Source organism: Crocuta crocuta, unplaced genomic scaffold (assembly GCF_008692635.1).
Source record: "Crocuta crocuta isolate KB4526 unplaced genomic scaffold, BGI_CrCroc_1.0 scaffold189, whole genome shotgun sequence".
Classification (NCBI taxonomy): Eukaryota; Metazoa; Chordata; class Mammalia; order Carnivora; family Hyaenidae; genus Crocuta; species Crocuta crocuta.
The window spans coordinates 777251-804674 of record NW_027551564.1 but is presented as its reverse complement, the minus strand read 5'-3'; the positions used below and the strand labels follow the sequence as shown (position 1 = coordinate 804674).

The window sequence follows — 27424 nt, the reverse complement described above, 5'->3', positions numbered from 1 at the left end:
ACAAAAAAAAAAAAAAAAAAAAAAAAAAAAAAAAAATGAGGGAAGATTGTTTGCCTTGTGGGAAACCCCACAAAACTCATTAGTATATTAACAAATTTATTCCAGGATAGTTAGTTGGGTAATGTTTCAGTCCCCAAATTGAACATCATATCAATTAGAGCATTCTGAAGTATCCTAAAAATGCACAAGAAAGTTAATTACAAGTTTTTGAAACTTGTTCTCTGTCACAAGTAATAATTAACAGTTGGGTACTTCTTTCACTTTATTATCATTTAAAAACTAAATCTTTCATGGCTGAACAGTTTGTTTTATTTCCAAATGCTTTTAGAATAACTATTTATTTCTAAATCTTCCCCAAATCATGCGATTAATAATTAAAATGTTTATCTAAGGATGATTCCCAGTGGTAAAATGCTGTTAATCATAGGTTTTTAAAGCAAATATTTGGGGATAGATTCTTTAAGACATCCAAATTGAAGGAAAACATAAATTGTTTTCATGCAATTCAGCCATCTTAACTTTTAAAATAATTTTGTGGCTTAATAATGGTCTAGTATTGATTGTGTTTTTATTTTGTAAATTTGGTTCCTAAATATTTGTCATTATGTATTAAGATAATTAACATTTTAAAAATTTATATTTATTTTATTTTTTCTTTTTAAAAGTTTTTTTTTTTTTAATTTAAATTTTAGTTAACATACAGCACAATATTGATTTCAGGAGCAGAATTCAATGTGACCATGAGTAAATGACTTAGCTTTTCTGTGCCTCAGATCAACAATAGCCAAACTATGCAAAAAGCTCAAATACCCATTGGCTGATGAATGAATGAAGACAATGTGGTTTATATATACACAATGGAATATCACTCAGCCATCAAAAAGAATGAAATTTTTGCCATTTGCAATGGAGCAGGAATGTATTATGCTAAGCAAAATAAGTCAATCAGAGAAAGAAAAACACTATATGACTTCATTCATATGGGGAATTTAAGAAACAAAACAGATGAACATGTGAGGGACAGGGGAAGAGAAGAGAGGGAAGCAAGTTGCAAGAGACACTTAACGGACGAGAACAAACTGAGGGTTGCTAGAGGGAGGTGGTTGGGAGATGGGCTAGATGGGTGGTGGAATTTTAAAATTATATTTAAAAGGAGTTACCTATTTTTGCTATTCGATACTAAAAATATGTCTCAAAATTAAAGTCTGTTTGTTATTAAGCTGAAAGGAAGTCTTGTTTAAACTTAATATATTTGCATTCTTGGTTGCAAGTGATGGAGATCCTTCTTATAGTAGCTTTATTTATTTATTTTTTTTAAATTTATAGTAGCTTTAAAAATAAGGAAAATATACCAAATCTCAGGCTCCAAGGAATATTTTAGAAATTATTTTAGGAACTTTTGAGAAACCATGATTTGTGCACTACCATGACTTTTTACTAAATACTATTTTTTCTGACTAGATTAGTTTCTTCTTTTATTTTGTTAAGGTTTTCTTTATATCAAGAAAGATACCAAATCTCCAAGTTTTATCTTTAGCTTCATTGCCAGTGAAAAATATTACTCTCAGTATTAATCTACTCTCCAATTGAATCAAGCACCACCTCCATTCCAAACAATTTTACTAACAAGGTAGCTCCCTTATTAAATCAAAGTGGGGGGGGAGGACAAGAACAGGTCAAGAAAAGGTGTTCATTGTTGAATGTTTCAGCTCTCACAATAATAACTTAAGGTAGCATAAACCTCATTTTTACCACTTCCTGTATTATCCTACTTACAAATAATATACATGAGAAAAGTGAATAAACTCAGCTACTATGGTTCTACTGAGCTACTTCCTTAAACCTACTTTTATGGCTTAACGGAAATGAATTGCATAAGAATCCAAAGATTCCAGTCAATCAGCTTAATTTTAATAAAGCTAAACAAGATTAAACCCAATAGAATTTTATTTAAAGTGAATTCCTTATATCATTGCCTAATTCTTCTGTTATGTTTGTCTATTTTGAATTTGCAAATTAAGCAATTGATTTTTATTTAATAAAGATATCTCTGGGGCACCTGGGCAGCTCAGTTGGTTAAGCATCTGATTTTGGCTCAGATCATGATCTCACAGTTTGTGAGTCTGAGCCCTGCATCAGGCTCTGTGTTAACAACTCAGAGCCTGGAGCCCACTTCAAATTCTGTGTCTCCCTCTCTCTCTGCACCTCCCCTCCTCATGCTTTATCGCTGTCTCTCAAAAATAAATAAATGTTAAAAGAACAATTAAGAAATCTAGGTAAAAATCTCAGATTGGTAAAGGGAAATATTTAAAGTATTCAACTTCTAATTGGACATATTGGTATTTTTATCACGAAAAGTTTTAAAGGACATGCTTTCTGTGTAGCACTAAAAACCACATCTCGTCTGGTTCACACTTTTGTTTCATCTTAGGACAAGTGGAAGAAGTATGCATGTCAAGAACTCTCCCTTGGTATTCACAGTTTGAGAGTTTGAACTCAAAGGGGATCATTTGATTTGTAAACAGTTTTACTTGTCATATAATTGATGTGAACTGGCAGTACATTATACAGGTGTGTCATAGACTATTACTCTTCACACAATGTAACATCCTTAAACTGCTAGAACTTTGCACTTTTAGTCTGCAACTCAAAATTTCCAAAATTAAATAATATATTAATTGTTAAGCATAAAATATGTATTTTTCTCACTCAGTAAATGGATGGGATCTCACATACTCAGACTAAAACAAATGACACAAATCATTTCCTTTGCATTTTCATAATAGTTTTTGGTACTAAATTTGCACCAAAGGAATTATCATGATAAAGGCTTAAGCTGAATTATCACTTGAAGAAACATTTCTAAGCCCATTGTTAACTGTCCCCTTATACCAGTGTAGATGCAAGTAGTCTCTTTGCAGATAGTAGGAACAGAGTAATTTTTTAAATCCTTTTCTAGAACCTAGCCTTGCACTTGTTATAGACAGTAAGGATGTTATTTCGAAGCACACAGATATTGTAAATGCAGCTATAATTGATAGAGGAAAATAAAATGGTAGTCATATGCTTTTTAAACTTTTACTTGAGGGGTGCCTGGGTTGCTCAGTCGGTTGAGCATCCGACTTCGGCTCAGGTCATGATCTCACAGTTTGTGGGTTCAAGCCCCACATCTGGCTCTGTGCTGACAGCTAGCTCAGAGCTTGGAGCTTGTTTCAGATTCTGTGTCTCCCTCTCTCTCTGATCCTCCCCTGCTTACGTTGTCTCTCTCTCTCTCTCTCTCAGAAATAAATAAAACACTTAAAAAAAACTTTTACTTGACAAAATATTAGCTAACTCACTCCAACAACGTACAAAGAAAATTATACATCACAATTAAGTATAATTTATTCCACACATTTGGAAATCACTTAATTCAATCCATCATATCTATAAGCTAAAATAGAAAGTCACATGGTCATACAAGTACATGTAGAAAAAGAACATTGGACAAAATATAAAACACATTCATAATAAAAAACCAATAAAGTAGGAAAAGAGAATTTGTTCAATTTGATAAAGAATATCCTAAAAAAAACTTATAACCAACATCATACAGATGAGAAATTCAAAAATTTTCCAACAAGGCAAGGTGTCTCTTCTCATTGCTCTTTTTCAACATCCTACTGGAATTTCTAGCTAATGTAAATGACGAAAACAAGAAATAAAAGATATATAGATTGAGAATGGAAAGATAACAATGTCTTTGTTCACAGATGACCTGATTATCTATGTAGAAAATCCAAAAGAAGAGACAACAAAACTCTTGGAACTGATAAGGGATAGTAGCCAGTTTGCAGAATACAAGATTAATATACAAAAATTAATTGGTTTCCTGTATATGAACAATGAACAAGTAGACTTTGATATTAAAAATATATTATTTGCATTAATATCTAAAATGAAATATTTAGATATAAATATAATAAAAAATATATAAGATATATATGTGGAAAACTGTCAAACTCTGACTTCAAGGAAGAACTAAATAAATGGAGAGATACAGCATGTTCATGGACAGGAAGACTCAGCATTGTCAAAATGTAGTTTTTCTCAACTTGATCTATGGATTTAAGGCAATCCCACTCAAAATCCCAGGAAGTTGTTTCATGGATATCAACAAATCAATCATACAGAAAGGCAAGAGACCCAGAATAGTCCATACAATATTGAACGAGAAGGTCAAAGTTAAGAACAGACATAACCTGACTTCAATCTTACTACTAAGCTACCATAATCAAGTGAGTGTGGTATTGGTGAAAAAATAGACAAATGGATCATTAGAAGATAATAAAGAGTCCAGAAATAGTTGCACACAAATATAGTCAATCATTGACAAAAGAGTAATGGCAATACAACAAAGCAAAATGATCATTTTGATAAATGGTGCTGACTTGGCCATCCACATACAAAAAAAGAAAATCTAGACACATCCTTTACAAAAATTAACTCAAAATGGACTACAAATCTAAAAGTAAAATGCAAAAGTAGAGAGATCATAAGAGATAATAGAGGAGAAATCTTGATGACCATGGGCATATCTATGACTTTCTAGTTACAGAATCAAAGATATGATCCATGAAACAAATAATTGATAAGCTGCACTTCATCAAATTTAAAAACTTCTGTTCTGTGAAAGAAAATATCAAAAGAATGAGAACATCAGCCACAAACTAGGAGAAAATATTTGGAAAAGACATATCTGATAAAGGATTATTATCCAAAATATGTAAAGAACTCTTAAAACTTCACAAGAAGAAAAACAACTTCATTAAAAAATGGACCAAATCTTAACAGACACTTCATCAAAGCACATGTATCTATGACAAATATGCATATGTAAAGATAGTGCACATCATATGTTATAAGAGAAATGTATATTCAAATAAGAGTGAGCTACTACTACACACCTATTCCTTTGGCCAAAATTGGGAACATTGACAACACCAAATGCTGATGAGGATGCAGAGAAGTAGGGACACTCATACATCGCTGACAGGAAATACAAAATGGCACAGCTACTTGGGAAGACAGATAGCAGTTTCTCACAATACCAAATATATTCTTACCATAAGATCAAGACATCATGCTCCTTGGTATTTATCCAAAGGAGTAAAATAAAAATGTCTACCAAAACCCTGGACATGGATGTTTATAACAGTTTTATTTGTAATTGTCAAAACTTGGAAGCAACCAAGGTATATTTTAGTAGGTGAATGGAAATTGTGGAATATCCAGACAATGGGATATTATTCAGTACTAAAAAGAAATGAGCTATTATGCCCTGAAAAGGCATGGAGGAAACTTAAATGCACATGTCTAAATGAGAGAAGTCAGTCTTTAAAGGCTGCATGAGATAGATATAAATTCTTGGAAGCAAAAAGGAATGTTTCTGTTTGTTTGTTTGTTTGGTGTGTGTGTGTGTGTGTGTGTGTGTTTGAGAGTGAAGGGGTGAGGGGGGTAGAGCGAGAGAGAGAATCTTAAGCAGGCTCCACACTCAGCACCAAGCCTGACATGGGAAACAATTTCATGACCATGACTTCATGACCTGAGCTGAAACAAACAGTCAGACGCTTCACCGACTAAGCCATCCAGGCACCCCAAAAAGGAGTGATAGAAGGAGTGAACAGTACAGAGAATTAAATGCTGCTAAGATTATTTTTAATGTCAACATTCAATAACTAATTATGGAATGGTAAATAACTAGTTTTGAAACATTAAATTGTGTGTGCCTTCTTAATTATTAAGCTGGTGAAAATATTGTATGTTGCATTAGGACCTGATTTACCAAATACATTTTTTTAATACTGAAGAGAAAGAAATGGTTTCTTTTAGAAAGATTTTGTTTTAAAATACAGTCTGAAGATACATAAGCAGGGAGAAGCACTGGCAGATGCTGAACATAATGGCCCGGCTCTCGAAGCAGAGAAGTGTAAGCTCCCCGAACAGACTGTTATTTGGGAACCAACCAACAGAGACACTGTTGTGAGGCTCTTCTATGAGCCGAATATCTGAGGATGTTAAAACCTCCCTGTAGGAATGGCCTTCTTTTTTCTTAATTTTGAGATGGAGAAACACTGTTTTGAATTTCTTCCTCACTCAAGTTGGCCAGCTTGGTTGCAAAAAAGAAGAGATGTTCCAGCCTCATGGATGATCCAGAGAAGTTACTTCCCAGCTTTCTGGAAGATGCTGGAGCCAGTGGAAATGTTACAACCCTGAAAGGTAACCCAGCCCTCTATGACAGAAATAACTCAGATGCAAAAAGACTCTTCTAAGACTGTTGGGCCAATTGGCATTGCAATTTAAAAATTCCACTAGGGAGAGATCTCAGTCCTGCTGATTTAATTACTAGGCGTTGCCTGACCTTATTTGTTTAGATTTTGCTGTATTGAGTGTTGCTATGGAATTCTTCCTAAATTTATTTAGTAGTATTGAAAGAAAAAATGATGGTCCTGACATTTTTGGTTAAAAATAACAAAAACAAAAATAGGATTTGTACAGCTAAGGAAAGATCTTATGTTAGAGAGACAACTTTCTTTCTTTCTTTTTTTTTTTTTTAATTCCCAGATGCTTGTCTGGTCATCCAAGCCAAATGAAGAGAATTGTTGGTAATTAAAAAGTAATTCACTGAAGTGAGTGCAGCTGTAGCAATGGCTTTCCTGCCAGACTCAGTGTGATCTATAGAAGCAAATCCTAATTGTTTCCAGTGAAAAAATATTCTTCACTTATAATGATAAATCTGAAATGTTTATTTCATTTATAAAAACTTTGGAGAATTTATAGCAATGAAATTATAAAGAAGAAAGGAAAGTTTGCCAATTTGGCAAATATTAGCCTCACATATGTGTGCATAGGAATAATTATATACAAACTACTCTAAAATAAGCAAGTGAATATTGTACAGCAATTTTATTTCCTTTTTTATCCCTTGTGTTTAAAAGGCTTGAAAATAAGTAGTCTGTAAAAGAGAGGGGGGTAATGTCTTTAAATTGTTTATTTGTTTTGACTTTTTAATGTTGATAATACTTTTAAATTTGGTATTAAAATATCACTAAAGTAGGATTATTTCATTAACTTTCTTTGGGCTTTTCTTTGCCCAGTATTGTTTCTATGACCTTGATATCCAAGATTTCTGCCTGGTGAATACCTTCCATACTTACTTAAGGTTTATGTTTCCTTTAGATGGTATTTCCCAGATTAGGTGCTGGGGTAGGGGGGGTCTGTTGCTTGCTTTATCCTGTTAGCACTTTGAAAAATTTCCACTTTATTTTAGTAATTACTATAATTTTGAAACTACTTACTTCTTTTTCTGTCTTCTCTAAGAGACTGCTATATTTTGAAGGTCAGGGTAGAAAACATTTTCAACTTTATGGTATATGTCCCATCTTCACACATCACTTTCAGTGCATAGCAGAGTCCTAGAATCCAGGAGAGCATTGGTAAAAGTAAACTCTGTGAAGGAAGAGTAGAGGAATGATAAATCTTATAGAAACTCGTATCATTTATTTTGATTTTATAAGATTGTTTACTGAAATGTATCAGTACTATTTTAATGCACAAGAAATATTAGTACATGGGTTATGTTTATTAATGAAATGTCAATTACTTGTAATAGAGGTGGTTTATTGCTGTACTTTTATTAAACACATGTATTTTGGTTATTACACTTATATTCAAACTATATAATGGATTCACTGAGAAACTGCATTAGCCACAATTTAAAGCAAAATTGTTAGATTGTAAATATTCTAAAAACTGAAGGATAGACTTATTCTGTCAGAGAATATATGTATATGCAAGAAAATTTTATGGATCTCAACTGTAAAACACTACCTTATGAAGTGTTCATAAACTTCATGTTGGATCCATAAGTTAAGTTATGAAATAAATAAGACTTCTGTATTTAAAATACAAAATATTTAAAAGTAGAATTCAAAGATTTTAATAGCTAGTATTGCTTTAGAGGTTTAAAAAGAATATAACAAAACTATATGGAAATAGTAATAAGTTGCTGCATGCATAAAGGGGTTAAAAAGAAGCATATGGATAATCCTAAATTAAAAATTAAAGTATATTCATTCATCATTTATATGGTAAATATATTCTGAGGCATTCTGTGTAACAATTACTGAGAATTAAAAGCTATTTAGCATTTGCTTTCACAGTTTACTTTCTAATGTGGGTGAGGCAAGAGACAATATACACAAATGAATCAATGAATGAATGAATGCATAAATGCATGAATGAATGAATTTTGGTACTGATACGTGAAATGAAGAGAGGTAAAGAGAAAATGACACCTGAAGGTCAACTGATAAAGGTCCATGTGAGCAGAGACTTGCAGTATGGAAGTGAATTATCTGGATAGGCAAGGAAGAGCTTTTTGGGGCAGAGGGAACAGTATGGTAAAAGGCCCTATGGCAGAACTATCCCTTTGTTGCGGACGAAATGACACAAAGGACAAGACACACACAAAAGACAGACACAGACACAACTCCGGCCGGAGGAACAATTCTACGCAAGCCCCTCTTGCGGTTTATTTTATACCCCGGTAACTGGATACAAACTGAAATCTACAAGATGCATTCCTTTACCAATTAAGGGCAAGTAGCCAAACACATTTCAAGGACAGGGGGGAGCAAAGGGAGGAAGCGACCACAACATGTTTACTAAGAGGCCTGCTCACAATTCCAGCCTCCTCCTTATTTCTAAGGAGGGCATGTTCCCTCGTTTGCGAGCGGACCATTAAACTGGGATATTGTGTGCAGGCCTCCTGGCAGAGCATCCTGTTTGCAGGCATGCTTTGCCCAGGCAGGGAGCCCGGTGTGCAGGCACATCCCCACGTCCCTAACCACGCTTTCTTGTGGTCACTGTCGGGCTCCCACATCCCTTGATTGTTTCATAAACACAGGGTAATTTGTGTGTCTGAAATGAAATGAGTTAGACAGAGACAGTTATAATATCAGATTGGAGAAGTGGCCCAGCATGACATGAAGCAGAGCCATGTAGCTTATGAAACGACATCTATCATTCTGACTAAACTGTAAAGCCACTAGATGGTTTGGAGTCAAGGAACATGTCTAATTGACTTAACACCAACATTAGTATTGTTTTTTTAAGAATAAACAATAAAAGGATAAGGATAGAAGCAGTGAGACTGGTTGGAAGCGTTAGTGACTAGAATTCTATATTTGGCCAGAACACCCCAGTGTGACAATACCTGCTATTTATGACAATTGTCTAAGATTTGTAAAACCTATACTGCATGACAACTGTGATTTACCTGAATTTATCTTTCATATTTTGTCCTAAAATGACTTTTACTTTTTCTTCTGTTTTTGATACTATTTTTGAACTTGTACTATCTCTTCAGTTAATTACCATGATTAATACAAATACATGTAGCCTTCTCTAAATATTCATGTACCTGGTGGCATGTTGTTTACATAAACTGTAACGATCCTGTGAGGTAGGAGCTATCATGCCCTACTTAATAATGAAAAGTAAAGCACCTAGAGGTTAATCAACATGCCTAATTTCCTGCTATTAAATGGCAGACCCGACATTCAGATCCAGGTCTCTTTGCTACCATGGTCTGCTATTTTTCCCCTGAACTAAATGGAAGTTCCTAGTCATTATGGCTTATTGATTATAACAGAATTCAAGCCAAAGACTTACAGTGATTCTGAAATACAAAAACATTTCCAAATTAGAAATATTTAATAATCTCAAAAGTATGTCTTTGGCTCAAAATATATTTAATGAAAATTCATATCTATACTGCTCAATTGTTTTCTAGCATAATGATATCAATAAAACACATGCAAAGAAATTTGAAAGTTATGTAGTTCATAACTTTCAGACTGTTATTCTGGATAAAATATTTGGTCAAATTATTTATTTTTAAAATATTGACAAATTGGTAGCACATTTCATATACAAAGTCTTCCCAGAACAAAGTATTGCTTATTATCTATGTTTTCTCCATTAGCCTACCCATTATACCCTATACATATACATATACAACCCTTTATAGACTATACATAAGAAATAAACTACTTTCAAACCTGTACACTGTCTCAATCTCTTCTGTATATAATAAGAATTATGCAATTATTGCTACTAAAAATCATTCCTGAGATAATGCATTCATTCCTTTAGTATAACAATAAACATATCCAATTTTTGGCATTTGATGGGAAAGAAATTTAAGACTAACAAAGTATTTGCATGCACAGCTGATTCCTGTGAAAAAATAAGTAGTGTGTAAAGCCTTGTAAATCCATAAAAATAAAGAAATGCTAGTAATTTATCCAACTATTTTCATATTCCTGATACACTTGAATGCGCTGATTCACTTGAATGGGCTGATACACTTGAATGACCAAAAATTTATTTTTCAATTTACTTGTTGCAAAGTGTTGCTGGATGTCTGATTGAATATCCAACTATTTTTCAAGGAATTAATAAGTGAGATATAAAAAAAGATGTAATTATAAGCAAAGATTACATCTTTTTAAAATTAGCATAGCAAGCTAAAATTAATATGCATTTTAAAAGTATAGAAAGTATGAATTAACTGAGAAGTAGTCAAAAGAGAGAGGTAGTCTTGTTGGGGAAATTTAAAGTACATCTCTTCTTAAGAATCAGTAACTGCTATTGATATTTACCTTAGAATTTTCCTTTAGCTTTTCATTTTATTTGGTAACTTAAAAAAATTATACATTCTCTGACTGTAGGAAATGTAATCATAATTTTTGAGAACTATTGAAACATTCTCATTTTTATATGCCTACCCATATTTCTGTTTTTTTTAAATTTTTTAAAAAAGTGTGTGAGCACTGTGTCAGCACAGAGCCTGATGCGGGGCTCAAAACCATGAACTGTGAGATCATGAGCTGAGCCAAAGTCGGACGCTTAACTGACTGAGCCACCCAGGTGCCCCATCCTATCCATATTTCTGAGGATTTATTCAGAATATATGTTAAAGTACACCTTCCTAAGAAATCAACAGGCTCATGGTAATATGTTTAAAATATCTATTTTCTCCTAGAAAAGAAAATAAACCTTTCACTGACTATTAAATCAGTTTTTTAAATGAAACCTTCCAAAACTTTAAGATATATTTGATAAATGAAATGCATATTGACTGGTCAAATCTATAGTCAAAGTTTTCAATTTTCCCTTTCTAGTGTCTGTGGCAATATTTGGAACAGGTATGTCCCAAACAAGGGGAACAATAAGTAAAACTCATGGCCAGACCTAGTTTATGTGCAGCCCATTGAGAAAGGGATAGAATAGGAGGAGTACAAGGAAATAGAAGTTCTTATGTTCTACATAAAGACATTGGAATATATTTGGATGAAAATAGGAAGCATCAAAAGGCTTGAACAGAGCAGTGAGGACCTGAATTGCATTTTAATGAGTACATTTAATTATCCATCAAAAAAAAAGTCAGACATTCCAGATTAGTAAAGGACTTATTCCTTTAAGGAATGGAATTGAGGGGCCCCTGGGTGGCTCAGTCGGTTGAGCATCTCTGACTTCGGCTCAGGTCATGATCTCAGGTTCGTGGGTTCGAGCCCCGGGTCTGGCTCTGTGCTAACAGCCAGCTCAGAGCCTGGAGCCTGTTTCAGATTCTGTGTCTCCCTCTCTCTCTGACCCTCCCCTGCTCATGATCTCTCTCTCTCCCTCACTCTCTCTCTCTCTCTCTCAGAAATAAATTTAAAAAAACATTTAAAATTAAAAAAAAAAAAGAATGGAATTGAAAAGCTAAAAAAAATTCTCAAAGTTCAGTGACGTTCATAATTCTGGCGGTAAATTCAATCCTTAAAATGTTTTCCAGCACCTGACTTGGTAAGTGAAAATTAATCACATGTCACTAAATTCTTTCCCATTAGCCCCAACACAAACCTCTGCCAATTCTACCTTCATTGTAACAAGTCAGATAAGAAAACAAACAAAAAGAAAATCTGGAAAATTTGTTTCCTAGTTTTTTGGGTTTTTTTGTTCTGTTTTGTTTTACAGGGACTTGGGGATAGAAATTAATTTAAAGCTGAAGGGAACCGATTACGTATATTCTCTAAATTTTATATTCTGCTGTTTGATGAACCTAGCAACTTGGTGAAGGTGAGGACTTCACACTGGGTCAACACATATTTTAATATATAAAATATTTTATATGGGTGACTGGGTGGTTCAGTCAGTGAAGCACCTGAATACTGATCTCAGCTCAGGTCCTGATCTAATAATTCTTGAGATCAAGCTCCATGTGGGGCTCTATGCTAACAGACCCTGCTTGGGATTCTCTGTCTCCTTCTCTCTCTGCCCTTGTTGTGCTCGTACTCTCTCTCTCTCAAAATTAATAAATAAATTTTAAATAAAATAAAATAATTTGTCATTGTAGGTAGAGACACTACCTTTCTAGATGCTTGTAGATATTGTATCTTATTGTGGATATGAAAGGAAGATTGGGACACTCATACTTAGAAACTTATTGTGTGTAATTATGAAAACCATTTACAGTAGTAAACCTCTAATCCAACTTACATTTAACTGGATTTATGCCTTGTTCCCTAGCTATCTCAAATCCTTATGTCTTTGGGTATTTTTTTCCTTACACAAAGATATTTCTCTATCTCGAGGTTGTTTATTTCAAAAACTTGAACTCCATGCTTGCAAGTTGCATATCAAATAATTCTTCTAAAAAATATAGTATGTTTCCAAAATATAGCAGCTGATAAAATGATTTTCATCTTATTACACATGTAAGTCAGGAAGAAGACAGACTATAATATTTAATGGATTTACAAATAATTTTAAAATCTTGCATAGTCTGAAATATTGTACTGTTAGAAAAAGTGATTGAAAATACTACATTTATAAAGTAGATGCACATAGCATAGCTCTTCTGTCCTAATTTATCACTGTTAGTGGGAAAATGTGGAATTAAAGAACCAAATCGTTTAAAGGAAATTTCAGCAAACATGTGGTAGTTGTATCATAAAAAAACTTTGCATGTTTAGAGAGAATGGTGAAATACATATTAGAAATTTCACATCTGTGGTTTTCAAAGGACATTCACATAAATTATAATATTCATTTTGTACTAACATAATGTGATATGAAAGGGAAAGCACCTATTATTTTCAGCTTACTATTAAGCAATGAATTAATATCTAAATCCAAGCTTATCCGTCCAGGAACTGAATGAGACCAGAATAAATGCCTTATCTATGCTATCTTCAGTTTAGTGTCTCATTATAACTTTGAATTGCTAAGGGAATATGAAAATGACATTTCAAAGTAAAATTAGCTTTATATTTTTGTTTCTATTTTGGTTGAATTATTTCTTATTTCTATGAATGTTAAAATTAAAAAAAACTATTTTTCACCTCAACAAAGCACAAATGGAGATTGAGATATGTAAATATTTTTTCCAAAGTAAAGAAATATTCAAAACAAAACTCCATCTCAGCAGTTTTGACATGTTAATGGGTTTCCCTTCAACCTCTCACTATTTATCACAGACAATTCAACTATAAGCTACTTTCCAGCTCATTAACCTGTTACTAAGGCTTTTCACATTGTGTGATTCAAGAATCAAAGTTTTATGAACATTTTTGTTCAATTAATTCAACAGTACTACACCTAAAATGGTATTTGCTTTCCAAATATACAAAATATAAAGATTTTATATCTTTTGGATTCTCTAATAAAAGCAGAAATATTCTATACAATTGAAAATAAATTAAAGACGTTCCCATTTCATTCATTCATTCATTCAATAAATATTTATTGAGATTCAATATGTGGTAAATATTATGTAAAGTATTTAAATACATAGGTGAACTAGGCAGGCCTTTCATATTCTTATACTGTTTATGGTCTAGTCAGTAGAATTGACTGCATATTTACTTTATCCTGGGCAGTTTACTAACAGTGTCTATGAAAAGGAGACCAACAGATGTTGAACACCTCTGAAGCTCAAGAAATGAGATTACTGTTAAACACAAGCAATGTATTGGAGGGAGATTTTGCACTCAGAATAATAAAGCAAATATTAAGGAGTTATGCAAATGTTAGATGTATTTTTCCTAATTTGTGTGTCTATGTAATTTTGTGTATGGGAATAAGGCAAATTTTTAAAAACTGGATTCAATTTCAATTATGTTGTATTAATAAGACCTTTTAAATTTTACTTACTTTTTAAATGCTATGTTTTCAAGGAGTGTTAGAATATGATTGATGATTAATGAGGCAAAGAAGATAGAGTCTATTAAGGGAAGTATGGATTATTCTATTATATGTGGATTTTACACAGCTTGGGGAGATAAAAAGTCGATTTGCTAATTTACATTTTCTAAATATCTAGTAGTCTCAAGACTGCTCAGCAGCAGGGTTTCTGAATGCTAGAACTGTTGACATTTTGATTTGGATAGCTGTTGTGAGGGTTGTTTGTTCATGCATTATAGGAATGGTTAGTAGCATCTCTAGCCCCTGCCCACTAGATTCAAATCACTTCCTTAGCTCCTCTCCCCCAGTTTGTTGACAACTGAAACTGTCTCCTGACCCTGCTAAATGAATCCTTTGAGGGGTGCAAACTGCCTTGGCTGATAACCATTGATTTAGGAAAACTGTCTCAGCAAAACATTGTTTTGATAAAAGTTATTTTGACCTATTTTATCTTCTGCTTTCAAAACCTAAATAACATGAGCATCAGTGTTTTAAAAAAGTAAGTTCAATGTGTATACACTCATTGTAGATTGTAAAATGTATTATTTTATTCTTATGAATTGGGTATTTTGAATTATATTAAATATAAAATTAAAAAAAACCTTTTCTTTAGCTTTGTTAAATTGACAAAATTGATAAACTCTGCATAAGAAACATGCAGTTGCTTCATCTGCCCAATAAAGATACTGCTTTTAAAGTAAATAGTCATTGGAGAGCATTTTATAGTTAATATTGTTTTAAATAAAACAAATCTTTTGCAGGCATCCAAACTTACTTGAAATACATTAATCTGTGCTTGTAACTTGAGTAGTGTCTTATGTAGGTATTTCTATATTAATAAAACTTATCATTAAGGGCTTGTGTATGTCTCCAAAAAGTCTATTAACAGTTGTATTTCCATGTTTACCCTTCCATACCCCTTTATGTTTATGTTTGTCATGCTTTGTAAATGTAACCTGAAGGAGTGTAGGTATTTTTGGAGCTTATAGAGTTTGAGAAGAATAACAAGTTACAATGTTATAATTCACTGCAGTTGCTTTATAGTATTATATCTAATAATTGGCCATTTAGTTTAAATCTGAGAAATTACCCCCAATCAATATTTTCATATGCAATATTCATAGATATAGTCTTACAAATGCTTACATTTTTAAAACAAAAGAAGTAAAACTAATGAAGATAATTTTATAATATCTTTAGTCTTTTTCTCATTATCTCCCAATGTGTCGTTAATTATTTTCATTTCATTTACTTAATTATCCTTCATCCCATAAATGTTATTGCTCAGTCATTCAGATTTTCAATCTTAATTTATTTGGAAACTCTACATGATTTTCAGTTATTACTTTAGAAAGCGACTAATAAAATTTTATATTTGGAATGAATTTACCTTTTCTTAATGAGTTGTTTGTTTATTCCTTATCACTGCTTGCAGTCTTTTCTAAGCTATCTCTGGTTTCTTTATACTTAACAGATAAATAAAGGTTTCAAACTACACAATATTCCATGGGCAGCCTTACCAGTCTTTGGAATTTGTGTATTTATTTCTTATTGCTAGAAAACAAATATTATGACAATAGCTATTTCTTGTACTACTTACTATGTTTTGTTTCTCCTCTTGTAACACTAAGCATCTTAGCAGCAACCTTAAAGGACCACAAACTTACCAGTGGTGCGGAGTTTTTCTAATGGGCATGAAACTTGTAATGGAAATTACTTGTATTTGAGGCATTTCTAAATCCACTTAGGCTAAAAAAAATACTTCTACCTTATGGTTATCTGTGGTTACATGAGACTAGCAAAAACAGGAATAATTTCAAATTTCAATTTGAAATTATTAAAATTCAAATAATTTCAAATGCCAACACATTTGAAAATTTCTTTTTAGCTTTGTCCTTTAAGGCACTTAACAAATTTTAGTGATGTTTTATTAATACCTCCTAAATATTTAGTGATATTTTGTTAATATTTTCTAAACAGGGGAATAATGGAACGGGGTTGAAGCTTTTAGGACTGTAACACTATCTCCCATACAACTGAAAGGAAATGGATAACTATGTGTGGAAACAGAGGTGAAAGACTTAGGAAGGTGCCCATTCTGGAGAAAGGGAGTGGGTTGGAAGGAGTTATCCCTTGGCATCTTGATGGTAAAAAGTAGAATGAAACAACGGGAAAATGTCAAGAGTCATAAATAAATATCTTCAAGCAGAAGAAACAGTACCCATAACTCCAATATAAATTGGAGTATAGACACTAGTAAAGACACTGTAATATGAAACAAAAAAAACCTAGTAAGTAAAAAACAAACAAACAAACAAACAAAAAAACCCTATGGGAACCATGTGTTAATGGGAGCACAGAATACTGAAATTCCATTGCTTGCTTATCATGTAGGCAAAAATACGAAAACATGTCAAAACTTTCACTTAGTGAGTTTGTAAGGAACCTTCATCTGTAGTCGTGATAAGTATACATCTTTTGGTTGAATGAACTTTAATATTCATTGGGAGGTCTTGATCTGTTTGTCAGAAAGTAGTTGAGAAAATGGGAAATAACATCAAGAAAAATAGGCATGGGACCTGTTTTCACCGGGCTCAATCTTTGGCTGGCATCAAAACGCTGAAGAGGTTGGACCTGACATCCTGTATGTGGTAGGTGTGTATTTTTTCTAGATAGACTCTGGGTAAGTCAGAAATGTAAGGTTATGGAAGAATTGTTCATCATGGTGGTGGCCATATAGCATTTAACAATCACAGCAATTTCATGCTGTGGACAAAGGGGAAAAATTGAAATAATTGCCTGTTTCTCCTTTTTTTGCATTTCTGACCTCAAAGGCTTGAACAGTATCTCTTAGGATAGATATACTACTTGAAAAGAAACAGAATACTAGTAAGTTTTTTTGACCAGAAGATTATTCTGGGAATCTGCTAATACTTACACTTTGTTTTATGTCAAAATATTCATATGGGACTTAAGGCGTCACTGCAATATGAAGGAACTGGTATATGATAAATGCTACAGTCACACCTCATGACCAGGCCTTATGACCTCTGTAACTTGTTTTCCTCTCCCGCTATCTGAATCCTATCTACTCCTGGTATCTATACTCAAAGGTTGTTGTATTCAACATAGGTACTTGTTACCACTGATAATTATCCATTAAACGGCTTTACCCTGTTTCTACATTTAAAGGTTACTAACCCCAGGAATTAAAATATTTTAAAAGCGTGTCCTTTATAATCATTATTTTTGCAATTTTACTAAAAATACTTTAGCATATAAATATCAAAAATTTTGCCTCTCTTCATAATACATGGTGAGATAATTACCAACAAATAATTAGAAATATCCTTATAAAGTTAATCTCAAACTAAGCAAGCTGTAATTATAAGTAATAAGATGCAACATTTCTTTCTATTGAAGTTTGTTTTTTATTTAGGGGAAGTTAACAAAGTAATAATGGGCTATCACTTAGAATTGCTGCTATTTTATTTTATTCTCATCTGTAAAAATCAGTTGTAAAATATGAGTTCTAACCATAGGAAGAGAAGTGAAATAAATGTACTTTGGTCTACAGCATTTGAAAAATGAAAAACTAATTCCAAATCTCTATTAATCTAGTTTGACAGAAAACTATCATTTCAGTTATTAATATTTTGTCATATTACATTTGCAGATTCTTCTAGAAGTAAGTTTTGTTTGTTTGTTTTTAATCTGCCAAAAATTCCAAGAAGTTCTGTATGTCTCTCCTTCCATGGGTTACTGACTGCTGCCCTGAAAGTCAATGGTGACTTTCTGGCTTCTGTGCTCTTCTTGAAAGAATGGAAATTGGCCCAGTATCCAGCCTCCCTAAGCCATCAGAAGGTTTATTCCCTCCTAAGATATACCATCTACTCAGGGAAAAATGCCAACATGATAGATGGCCAAAAATCTGGTGAAAATGTGCAATAAAAATTAAATGGCTGAAAGACAATTTACCAAGTGGCCAGGTCATTAAATTGAAAAACTTACCTATTTACCAAATATTATATTTTTTAAGTATTTGCAAAATTCACAAATTATGTAAGAATGCTATAGGGGTGCCCAGGTGGCTCAGTAGGTTAAGCATATGACTCTTGATTTTGGCTCAGGTCATGATCTCACAGCTTCATGAGTTTGAGCCCTGCATCAGTCTCTGTGCTGACAGTGCAAAGCCTGCTTAGGATTCTCTGTCTCCCTCTCTCTGACCCTTCCCTGCACATGCTCCCTCCCACTGAAAAATAAATAAATAAACATTTAAAAAAATGTATAGCTTTCACAGCATTTGAGTCTCTCACATGAATTCTAATTAGCAGTTCAGGGCAACAGTTTTATCTTAATATTAGTTTCTTTTCTATTTCCTGCTGTTGTATTGCCATACCACTTGCACTATGAGTAAAGTACAGGATACCCTGAGTTCTTGCAGAGTTTGGGCTTATGACACTTGGTAATGTGTTTCTTGTGAGTTTTGACTTACCAGTGTTTACAAAGGGTAGATGTGAATACATTTGTAAATCATGTAATTTTCTCAATTTCAACGCACTTTCAATCCTAATCCAGAAATAGAACTTGATCTTATCAAATGTATAGCTGGTGTACACTGGATAGAATACGAGATGTTCAGTGTCTGAAATATAAATGCATACATACTGGCATTCAAAACCAAAGCTAACTGGCTGAATTAACAGTCTGAGATCTAAACACACACACGCGCGCGCACACACACACACACAAATTAAAACTAAACTAAAACTTTAAAAATATTCAAAGATCATTCAAAATATCCCATGCAGTAAAATTTGCTCAAAACTGCAAATATTTAGCAGGGACATGTTTTGTGATAACGTGTAACTTGACAAACATAATGAGTTGTTTTGAGTGAATTTATAAACAGTGAGATGGTTTCCAAAATATAAGGCACTTCCGCAGTGGAACACTTAGCAAAGTCTCATAAATAAGCTTGGGCTTTCACACATATAAAAGTGAGACTTGTTTGCAGTACCTTCTGCTATCTATCTGGTAAAAACTTCTTAGGCTTGGATATGCAAAAGGCCCAATTCTTCCTTTGGAATGGAAGATAATGTTTTTTAAACAGTGGAAAACCAATATAAGTTGAGATTTTAACGCATCATTTTGCTACATCAGAATATAATGAAAATACAAACAATGGACTTGTAACAAGTTATACAAACCTTAATTGAAAACAATAAACCCATCAAATGATTGATCCTATGTCCTGTACGGGCACTATAAAATTAGTTAAAATGCATTGGGGATAAGAAATTGGTGCATTAAAGATTGTATTAGCTTATTACCATTCTATAAAAGTAAATCTGTAGAAGAGTTGAAGCATATTTGTAACTTCTCAGTGTTTAATTGTTGCTGAAGTATATCTGTCTGATATTTTTAGTAAAATATTATATATACTCTCCAAAGATCAGAAAGGAAAGGGTTTAAGAAAATGACATTTGAGTGTATGTTAAAAAACCCAAACAAGTATTTTACAGTAAACACATGGCTTGCTTCTTCCATGGTTTAAGCCATTTAAGGAAGAGGGTGAACTTAACTGCTTTTGTATTCTTCTGTCAGGTTTATTACAGAACATTGAAAGAATGTCTTGATTCTCTCTGATTACAACACACTTTTAACCCAAATCCAATACATCACTCATGTTTTCAAGTTTATTTCCAATTGTAATTTAAGCATAATTTAAATGCTATCAATAAGGTTACTATGTAGCCTTGCAGCATACAGGACAAGAATGCAAATTTGCTGCTCAATATCGTTGTTAATGGATTTTTTCCCCTTACAGTGCTTTCTCCATGCTTTTGTTATGCATTTTCTAAATCACCCACTGCTACAGTTGTCAGGGAAGTGGTCCCTGGTTACATGGAAGTGATCCTATTTCGCTTGTACCTGCTTTGCCTGCAGCTCGATGCCTCAGACTTCATTGTGCATTCCACGCTGGTGCCTCAGCTGGCTCTGTTGCACTAGTTGTGACACCATCACTGATGTGCAGCAAGCATTTCTGTAATCTAGATGCTTTTGTTATGCACTTTCTCTAAATTCCTAGGAAATGTTTGTCTAAGAGTTCAGTGTAAGTGTTCAGCTGACTTAGTGTTTTAACTGAGACCTGCCTAAATTTCTTCTTGTGCTAATTTTATTCAACCTTCTATGCAATGTATAGAATCTCTGTTCAACATCTGGTGTCAAGACAGGCTGAAATTTAAGCAACTTCTCAGACTCATTTATAATTTGTAGCATCAATTTCAAATGTAGAAATTGGGAGCCATTACCAGTAACGTGATACTCCTGGAATTATGTGTAACATTTGTTAAATTAGTGAAATTTCAACTCAGTTTTCCTGAGAAAGGAAATTGAGGAAATAGAAATTGTGTTTATAATAATACTGATGGTCTGAGGTGGTTATATTACATAGAAGAGGAATGCGATTGAAATTTGAGGATCAGAATTTGAAATATTATATATAACTTGGACAAAAACTAGGCTTTAAAAAGACCTAGGATCATAGAAAAGGAACATTTATTCCAGCAATGTAAAGAATTTAGAACAGATGCCAATCTTTTAAAACTAGGCCTTAGATGCTTAGATGCTGTATAAAGCCTTCAATGTGTTCTCTTTCATGCAAAATACCCATGTGTGCTCTTACATATATACACTTATACACACAGGGTTGGCATCTGCCATTGAACATGCTTAAATGCATAAATCTTGATGGGGTTTTGGGGTGATAGTGGGGTTTGGAGCCAACGGCCAAGGAAGAACTCTTGAAGATGTCTTTGCTGCAAAAAAGGTGATCTTGTTAAAGTCTGTGTACAGGACCCATGGGCAGAAAGAGCTGCACTGGGGTTGTGGAGAGTGACTGATCATACACCCTCAGGTTGGGAGGGGGTTAGGGACAGCCTAAGTTTCTAAGGAATTTTGGAAGTAAGGTTTCCAGGGCCTTGAGAGGCTAGCTGCTGTTAGGAAAATCACCATTTATTATCATTAGTAAAACCTCAGTCATGAGACCTTTCAGATATATATCAGAGGGCCATAAGCTTGGAGAATGATTGCCAACATATATGTTAGGGGAGTTGAGATAAAGGGGGTTCGCAAAGAATTGTTATAGGTTTAAGGAGACTCACAGAAAAGATCCTTAAGGGCATCAGGATAATGTTAAGCCAAGATTCCCTTTTGCCCCTAGCAAAGTGTGATCATTGAGGCAGTTGAGCTTCTGGAAGAAGGTCACTCTGATGGTTTCAAGGACTTGTCAATGGGCTGTAGGCAGTAAGAGAATTTAATTTTTCATTTGCCATTGTTTCCCCACACCACCATGGCAAGCACTTAAACTCCTTTCCTTTGTTCTTGGGTAGCCAGGAATGTCCAAGGAATATCACACATATTCCACCTGGGGTTGGGGGGTGCTGTTAGGCTAGATTTTGCCCTCAAATTGCCTTATGCTCATCATCAAGTCTGACTTTATAATCAGAGAAATGACCCTGTTTCTCAGTCCTCAGTGATACTGGACAGATGTATCTATAAAATAACAAAACAAAGGAAAACAAAATATCACACACACACACACACACACACATTTCTAGTTCTATAATTTCTAGTTCTATAATTCAAAACAAAAAAATAACCATACTCATAGTAAAAAATCTAAACAAGGTTCCTTTCTCCTTTTAGCATTTTTCTTTAGCTCTGTCCTTACCAATGTTTTCCTCAGGCACACCATCCACTATAGGCTTTCACTTTAATGTGTATCTGAAATTGTATGATATTGTTTCATGGATATATCTGTTTATAATTTACACAAGTGCATTTTAATTTTTGTTGCTCAACAATTTATCCTGAGTTATGCATGTATGCATAACATTCTGTTATATAAATGACTTCACTTTAATTATTTATTGTATTTATTTTTGGTTGCCAATAACCCTCAGATACAATATAAAAATGCGACAAAATACTGGATTTCATTGCCCATTTCTTCATTGCTAGTTATTTGAAGAAAAAAAATATTGTATTGATGTGGAGAACAAAGGCAAAAGAAATGTAAATAAAATTAAATGTCCTTATAACTTGCAAACTATTAACAAATACTTGAGAAAGGCAGAGTATGACATTCCTCCACAAACTCCCAATCTTATGTTAATACCTTGCTAGAGAATAAAACAACCTTAGCTTGACAATAGTTAGGCCTCCAGGATCCCATAAATCTTTAACATATGTAAATTCTTTTTGAAACTTCCTTTGTCTCTACCCCTCCCAACTTTTTTTTTTTTTTATGTTTTTTATTCATTTCTAGGAGAGAGAGAGACAGCGTGAGCAGGGGAGGGTCAGAGAAAGAGGGAGTCACAGACTGAAACAGGCTCCAGGCTCTGAGCTGGCAGTCAGCACAGAGCCCGACACGGGGCTCGAACCCACGAACCGCGAGATCATGACCTAAGCGAAAGTCGGACGCTTAACCGTCTAAGCCACCCAGGCGCCCCTCTACCCCTCCCAACTTTAAAGTATCTCATCAATTGCTCCTTATAACCCTAGGGCAGCTTTTTCTGCCCACAGGTCCCATTCCCCATGCTTTAATAAAAAAACACATTTTTGTACCAAAAATGGCTTAAGAGTCCTGAACTGTTGGCTCTCAAACCCCCACTTCAAATCACATCAATATGATTGAACTGATGGAGAGGTGACCCACAGTCACTACCAGGGACAACCTTACAATTCTACAGAAACTAAAACTGACCCAGATGAAGAATTTTTTTAAGTCATTGGATGAAAAATAATAGATGTCTGTGTGACTTCTTCATAATGATACTACCTTTTGGGTTTCTCTTTTTGTGGAATCTAAAGGTCGTGTTGCAATTTCAAGAAGAGGGTGAACTAGGGGCCCCTGGGTGCCTCAGTCAGTTAAGCATCTGATTCTTGATTTCAGCTCAGGTCGTGATCTCCGTTTGTGAGACACTGTGCTGTGTCAGATGTGCTGACAGCTCAGAGCCTGCTTGGGATTCTCTGTCTCCCTAGCTCTCTGCCTCTCCCCAACTAGAATGTACACACGTGCTCTCTCTCTCTCTCAAAATAAATAAACATTAAAAAAAAAAAAAAAGAGGGTGGAGCTTCATGAGACAATGAGTCTTTTAAAGCCAACTCAGTTTGGGACCTACCTTAGCTGCTGCTTGTATCTATGCTTAACATATACACTTTTACTGGTTCTTTTGTATAAAAAAATTTCCAGTTTATGTGATAAGTGATCAGAAATTTTACTTTAATTTCCTCTTGGAAATGCCATCAATATAAACCCATGTATATTTATAATTATTTTGTTTAGGTTTAGCTTCTGTTCTAAAGAAAATCCACATAATACTGGTTTAAACAGGAGAGAAGCTCATTTATTTCTTATGAAGCTCTTATCTACTCTATCACTCTGTCATTATATCAGAATCTTAAGCAGGAAGAAGCAGCAGAGAAAGGAGGCAAGTGGAATTTTTGAGTCATCTTTTAAAGTTTCCAGGAAGATCAGCTTATGTCTTGTTAGTCAACACTTACTCATGTGGCCATGCAATATGACTTTCTTATTCCAGGCAGCTGTGTGCTCAGGACTGGGAAACTATTTGCTGCTATAGAACAGGCTGGCCCCCCAAATAGGGTCCATCTTTGTAATTCTTTGTGTAGCTATATGTCCTTTGCTTCTTTGAATCAACCCAGTAACTCTATCCATTACTGCTTTTGACTTCAGAATGAGCATTTGAACTGTATATCTTCCCCCTGTAGTTCTTTGAGCTGTGTCAAGGAGAGTCCTCTCCATTTGCTGTGCTTCTTGTCTTCAGTTCTTCCCAGATCACTTCTGCTCAGCCTCAGCTGCTTTTGGCAGCCCCAATATGTATTTTTGAGTTTGGGATTATATTTATCTTCAAGATTCTCTAAAAATGACACTTCTGAGTTCTTCAAAAATTCAAAAATACATTCTTATGCTTTTGTAAAGATTCCAAGAGGATAAGGAGGAAATGCTGAAATACAGTCTTGTTTAAAGCAGATGTTCTTAGAAGCATTTTCAATTCTGTTCCAGTGAAAGAAGAAAAAGGGAGAATAGGGGCAATTTTTGTTCAACTTGCAAAGAAAGAGTAATTAACAAGAAGTGGAATAAGTTATCTTATAGAAAGAGTGCATAAATACTACCTACTACCTAGATAATAATGGGATTATAATCTTCCTTGTGGAAAAAGGGTATCATAAATGAGAGAGAGAAGGAAGAGGCTTGGGGAATCAGGTTGCCATTCAAATTGGAAGTGATCTTTCAACATTTTCCAGACCCATGAATTTTGGAGGAACTTATTTTCCATGCTTTGCGATGTATTTGTTTTAACTAGATGTACAGAATAGTTGTGGCATCATAACAACCAAGTCCGGTTAGCATCAATATCATTGACATCATCAATGTAATAAATCAGTATGACAGAACAGTCCAGTGGCATGGAAAGGTGGGCAAGACTGTTCCAGGTCAGACTATAGTATAGGGTTAGAAGATACATAGCTATAAGGTAAGGCAGTAAAGACATATTACTGGTACCTTCAGCTGAAAGAAGAGCACTTTTGATGGTTTTTACCAACAAATATAGAGGAAAAAAAGATTTTCCAGATCAATAGCTGCATACCAAGTGCTAGCTGAAGGATATGTTAATTTATTCCAGCTACGAAACTTCATCTTTAACAGCAGCTGCATTGGAGTCAATAAGTGATTGAGATGATAATAATCTGCCATTATTCTCCAAGTTCCATCTGGATTATGCATGATACATATAGACAAGTTGAGCGAGAATGTAGCATGAATCACCATCCTTGTAATGTTCAAGTATTTTTAGAGTGGCACTAACCTTGGCAATACCCTTATGGTAGATTTGGAATTACTGTTTTGGTAGATATAACCAGTTCTAGTGATCTCCATTTGACCTTTCTTATTACAAGAGCCCAGGGAATCAATGTAGAAATTCTGCCAGTTGCTAAAGTGTGGCTGTTCCAAATTATGGGAAATAGCATCAGGATGCATTCAGAGATCCAGCAGGCCCTCTGTGAAATGGGAACAAGCCCAAACTCCATTACTCACTTACCCTTCATAAGCCTCAAATCTGACTGGTGGAACACAATGGCAATTCATGTGTCTAGGATTAAGGTCATTTCAAAGACAGTCCAGCAATCTCTAAAAAGTCTGATTATTTTCTTTTTGCCAATACTCAGTCACTCTAGTAAATAGTAACAGGTTATTTTAAGGTAGGAAGAAAGAAACTTTAAGTGTTTAGTTTTTGGCTTTATGGAAGGATTCGGCCTCTCCTTCAATCAAGTGACTATAGGTCTATGAACTCATTTCAATCTTAGAATTCATTTAGAGACTGCAATGATCTGTTATGGTGATTTAAATACTTTTGTTAACCAAACTTAGGCTTTGGTTACTCATATGAATTTAGTAGACTACCCATATATTTCAGTTTAGAGATACAATGTTCAAGCAGTCAATGCTAAAAATTTCTGCCAGTCAGATTACTAGGATTTTTGGATTCACTTTGTCACCCATTATGGTAAATTATGGACAATTATGGTAAAAATGCATACCTTGCTTTATACAATTAAGAGTCACAACTTGATAAGGTGTGATCATCCTCATTGGACTTGGGGGACTCAGTTCGGTGGCAGTAGTTTCCACTATCATTTCTGCCTTGAAAAGAATAGCCCATCTCAGAACTATTCAAGCATGGAAGGGTTCCACTCATGAATGTATTTTCTAGATTTAGCAAGGATTGTCTTTTGCAGTCTCCGTGGGACATACTTAGCAAATTTTATATGATAAATCCACTCAACTAGACATTCCAGTCTACTCCAGCATTTGGATATCTTCATCTACAGCAAACTGAAGAAGTTCTGGTATTTCTCCTTCATGTAGTACAGTGCAGAATTGGTTCCAAAACAAGCAAAATATTAATGGTACTCTCAGCCAGTTAGTCAAGCTATTGGATACTCAAATTTGTTGAACATTGATATGATATTGAGATGAATACTAATGTGTAATATCTATTTTGGAAGTCTAAATTCAGCCTGATCTAACATATTCTCAAACTTGATTTAATACGTTTAGAATAGATTTCAACCCATGTTCCCTAGATTTCTGTCTATATACATTTGCAAAATCATGGTAATCCTTTTGTATATCAGACTTTCTCATGGGTCACACTTTGTACATCTGGCCTTGTTGGAATTTAAGTCCAATTATAGATTTAGAAGTAATGAGTTGTGGGTAGTTAGGACTGGAGGAAGATCAGAAGTCTCTTGAACAAAAATAGTACCAAAAGGGAGGCCACAAAAGTTTTTTCAGACAAAAGTAGACCACCTCCTCAGATAGGGAGAAAATAGTGTTTTAAATGGCAAAGGCAACCCAGCAAAATTTTAGGGATTTAAAGTCCCTGGCCTATTGCAATATAAAAGCATATTCCATCACAATTTTCAAGGCTCCATTACTTCCTAAATATTGGCTTTTTTGTCCCTATCTAACATGGATGCTTTCTCCTTCAGTTTACAATTACATGTTCCACACACCTTTTGAGCTCTTACTGGCAGCATCCTGGAAGTCCATATTTTTATTAGCAATTTGTTCAAGAGTCTATATCACATTCCTCAAAATTATTCTGGCCTCTGCCCACTGCCTGATTCCAAAGCCTCTCTCATATGTTTAGGCATTTGTTACAGGAATGCCTCACTTCTAGGTAACACAATCTCTATTATTTTTTTTTAATACAAGTTTATTTATTAGAGAGAGACATAAGTTACATGAGCAGGGAAGGGGCAGAGACAGAGGGAGAAAGAGAAACTCAAGTAGGCTTTACGCCATCAGCACAGAGCTCAACAACGTGCTCAAACTCATGAACCATGAGATCTTGAACCAAGATGAAATCAAGAGTTGCATGCTAAACTGACTGAGTCACTCAGGTGCCCCTTTTAATTTTCTTTTATTCTCCCCCCCCCAAAAAAAAAATTGACACACAAGTAGTAGCTTAAAGCCACACAGGTTTGTTATGTCAAGGTTTCTCTCAATCAGGAGTCTGGACATAGACTAACTGGTTTCTCTGCTCAGGGTCTCACTAGG

General features: G+C 34.3%; 1 pseudogene; it reads left to right on the top strand.

The window, feature by feature from the left end:
* LOC144219965 (DNA dC->dU-editing enzyme APOBEC-3H-like) overlaps positions 1 to 27424 on the top strand; it is a 107383-nt pseudogene that overhangs the window by 488 nt on the left and 79471 nt on the right.